This window comes from Phaethon aethereus (assembly GCF_964289735.1).
Source record: "Phaethon aethereus genome assembly, chromosome: 2".
In the NCBI taxonomy this organism is placed as follows: Eukaryota; Metazoa; Chordata; class Aves; order Phaethontiformes; family Phaethontidae; genus Phaethon; species Phaethon aethereus.
In genome coordinates this window covers 95,043,099-95,047,549 of record NC_138582.1, presented here as the reverse complement: position 1 = coordinate 95,047,549, position 4,451 = coordinate 95,043,099, and positions in this window count along the sequence as shown.

Sequence of the window (4,451 nt, the reverse complement as noted above, 5' to 3'; positions counted from 1 at the left end):
ATACCTTTCATATGTTTATGAATAACTGCATTATAAATCTGAAGTGCCCAAGTGCAGATGTGTCAATGTGAGGTGGTCTCATCATTTTGAAGTTGAATTTGATCTCCATCCTGTAAATCTAAGCAGGGTCTTGGTGTAATTTCTGTTCAGATTCAGGGCATTCTAGATTCAGAGACCTGAAATGGCTCCATGTTGACATGTTTATGGAAGGGGTTGTATGAATCTCTCTTAGTGAACTCAGCGACCCAGATGTCCATGCTGGTGCTGCGTTTAGTTCTCTCGACTTGAGATGTGTGTGGGACGCACAGGAATTGCAACCCATCACTCAAAATCCAAGCAGTATTACTGCTGTGTTAAGGTGATTAACGTGGATTTTTGTCTCAAACAGCTCTCATCAAGTGTCTCTCTGAGCTCTATAAGCTTTAATGCTTATCATCTGATCACATCTTAGTACTGGCAGAAGTTAGTGTCTGCACCGAAGAGATGAGGAAACTGTGCTAAAGAGAAAGGAAGTGACCTACTTAGAGTCGTAGAGGATGAGTGGGAGAGGGGAGGGAAACCCTGCGTAAGGAGTCTGGTCTCCTTTGTTTCAGTCGTAGGCAACACTTCCCCCAGCACAAAGATGTGTTTGAGACTCTGCACCATAGACCCTGTTCTGATCCTAACTTCCCCTTTCCCTTCTCCCTGGGGGCTGTATTAAGAATAGTGTGAGAGCTGCACTTTCCCTAGCTGCTGTTTTGTGGTGAGGAACAAATGAGTATTGGTCAGCTGACTCCTGGTGCTCATTGGTATGCTAGGAGGGAAAGCTGGCGTGCTGCAAGGAGCACTTTCTGCAGTCTGTAGGGACTGGGATGAGGAAGGACTTGAAAAAATACCTAGAGGGCACTAGGATCCAGGGAAGAAAGCCCTCCTGAATGCTAGTTAGCTCTGATGCAGTCCTGCCTGTACTGGATGATCCTTCCTACTTTATTTCCTTGTAGCTTCTTCTCAGCATGTACAAGGCTGGGCGTGTTTCAGAGACTCGGAGATTCTTACTCTATTTTCCACGTGCCTCCAGGGCTGAAAGAAGGTTTTAATTTGTTGTAGTATAATGATGAAAAATCTATCAGAGAAAAGTGACATAGTTTATTTAAAGCTGCTTGATCAGTCAGAGGCCAAGTTCATGAGTATTGCCTCTCCTTGGAAACTGGCCTGTGAGGAAGAGGAGCTGCATGTTGCCAGCTCAGTTCAAAGTTCACGTCAAATACTTGCAACAGTATCCTCTCTGAGTTTTTAATTCAGTATTGTTAATTGTTATTATTTAGCAACTACTTTGGAAGCAGTAAAAAGTTCCCCAAATCTGCTTGTACACTGTTAATGGAGACATGGTAACAAAATTAACCAAATAAATTGCTCTGAATCACATGGACTCTAATCCTCTCTGCATTTAGGAATTTCAGCACAGATTGTCTGCTGTGTAATGATGACTGTAGCTATGGGGTGGAGGCTGTACTTGAATGGTATTTGATCATTTGCTGTTAAAGAGTGTTCTAGCTTTGCCTCCACAGGAAAAAATCTCTTAGACTTGTTGCCTAGAGTAAAGGAGAAAACAAAAGCAAGTGATTCCAAGGAACACAAGAATTCTAGGTAGGGAACTTGTTAATGTGAGCAGAACTCAACTAGCAATAAAACCATGATCTAAAGCCTCAAAGCGCTTACTCTCTTAAAATGGGAAAACATAATGTCCTTGTGCATAAGTAGATGAGTTCACCTGCCTGTATAAGCTCTTTGAGGAGAGGCCATGAGAAGGAGGTTTGCTGCTGCAACACACAGCCTTTTTCTCCCTGGCTTGCGCCTCACCCATCTTATGAAAAAATCTCTGTAAGGTTGCTGCATTACAGCCACCTGTCCTTGAGGCTGATAGCTTGACAGTTTGATGTGAAATTACTGTTCTGCCCTTTCTCTTCTTTCTGTTGCCATGAGGGATCTGTGCCATAATACATCTCTCTCTTTTTTTTTTTTTTTTCCTTGCCTCCATTATTTTCTTGCATTTTTGATCTGTCATGATAGGTTGCTTTTCAAAAATCAACTCCATCCTTGACTTTTGTTTTGGGGAGTGGTAGATGAAATGAAGAACCGAGTAAGTTAATGTTAGCTGATCTCTCTCTGCCATACTTAACACTTCTGTAAATTTTTAGGCCAGGGAAGAGCACTAACTCTTTGGACCTCTTGTATAGCATTATCTTTTACGTTTTGCCTAGCAACCTTGTATTGAGACCTATAGCTTTGGTTTTGACTGTATCAATCTTAAGAAACAAAACTAGTCATAATTAAAAGATATCAAGAGGATCCACAGACTCCCTAGGTAGTTTATTCCAGTAGTTAATCATCCTTATTATATAATATGTGTTCTAATTTTGGCATGCCTAGCTGCAGCTTCCAGGCATGGGGTCCTATTATGTGGGAGATTGTCTCTAGCTTTCAGTTTTGTGGTTGTTTTCTATACCATCTACAATGCCACCTGAACTATCAGCACTAGTCTAGAATTGGACTTTGTCGATCTGTTGGGGAATCTGTTTTGTGAAGTAACATAGTAGCTGGTGGTTGTGGACTGACACAGAGGAGGAGATACACACCCTGACCCCCCCCATTTCTCTACCTGCTTCAGGAAGAGTAAATTATTATTTCTGGAGAGTGTATGCTCATTATACTAGAGAATGAGACTATTATACTCAGGAGTTTATAGAAAATTTAGCATGTTGCTAAGTCATTGCCTTACTGTTTGTAAGGTAATGCAAGAAATTCTAAGGAATTCAAAATATAAATATTACTGTGGTATATACTGATAGACCCCAAGCTAACCTCAATGGAAAGTAAAGTATGGGTTTTGGCATGCATTAACGATAAAAATATAAGTGCTCCAGTATCCAGGTGGATGACACACTGTTTGTATTGATTTCTGATAAAGTCTCCATTTTGGGGGCCATTTCCACTATTGCCTTCTGATAAGTAGGTTTAAAGATGACAGATGTTGGTGCTTGCTATGATTCCAGTTTCATTTTGCTTCTAGTAAAATGGTGGCTGCTATATCAAGGAGCAGAAATCCATTCTAACTACACTTCTGTTAAATTATTAGTTTTCTTGACAGTAATCGGAAGCTAATGAACACTTACTGCTTTTTCTGCAGCATAAAGAATGACCTGGTCCAAAACATCTGCTGCAAATATTTGTAGATTTGATGGAAGCAGGAGATATCATCCTTCACAGGAAAGTTTGGCATAATTATTCTTAGGACATAAAAAATTACAGCTCAGTAATTCTCCTTTCACAGATCTTGCACACTGAGATTATGTTAGTACTAGTAAGTTAAGAGCAGCAATGAACTTTCCCAGGCATTGGCATACTATCACCTATGCTACAGAGCCATTCTGGTGTTTCCTGACACAACTTCTGTGCTGTGAAATAGCCCTTGCACAATATTTTGGAGGCATAAAGAATTTGCTGTCCTGGCAGCAAGCATACCAGTTAACCTCAGCACCCAGGAACATTTGCAGGCACGTTTAATTTACTAGTATAAATGCAGCCTAAGAGACTCAGAATCTAGTAACACTCTGAGCCCGCAGAGTGAGTAGGAGAATGGGTCTTCTGTCATGTGGTAATAAGGCACCTTCCCCTTCCCAAAGCTCTCATATTCCCAAGTTTCTACTTTGGATTGCATAATGATTGAATTTCTTTTTTCACTATTTCATAAAGCAGATGAGAAACCATGTAAAATCTTTTCTACCAAGCAATGTAAAAATCTAATGCAATATTAACCTGTGAAAGAAAGAGTATTTAATCAAGTATATGCTTTTTAAGCCAAAAATAATTTTTGCTTTTATTCACACTGCTGTTCTGCATAATTCTAGACATCTGTATTTAATAAACATTATAAAAAATTTTTAAAAAATAGTATCATCATGACTTAGAGCAATCTGGGATAGTACCCTTGTAAGTATTGCCTCTTCTGGCAAAATTTAAGAGTTGACTTTGTTTTCTGTCCAAGTCTTTCAAGGAATGAGTCAGTCTTTCACATATTATTACTGATACATTAGCTTTGCTGAAATGACGTGCTTTTGTTCAGAACTGAACAAGGGTACCAACATGTTTCAAGATAGAATCTAGAAATTTTGTCTAACACATTCTCCTTGAATCAATATTGGTACTGCATTTTGTTGTTGTTATCTTTGGACAATAACTTCATTCAGAAGGCAGATGCTTATTTTCTTTTATCCACTGGAAGACCAATTATCTTGACATAAACTTTTTGATTTACTGGAGGTATTCACTGAAAACTGCTTGGCAGAAAAAAATGTATTCCAAAAAAGTCTGTGCAAAAAGGAAAGCTCCAGAAAGTCTGTTCAGAATTATTACTTGTTACTGGAAGGTCTTCAGGAAAAAATACCCTCATTTCCCCCCAGTTCTCAGTCAAC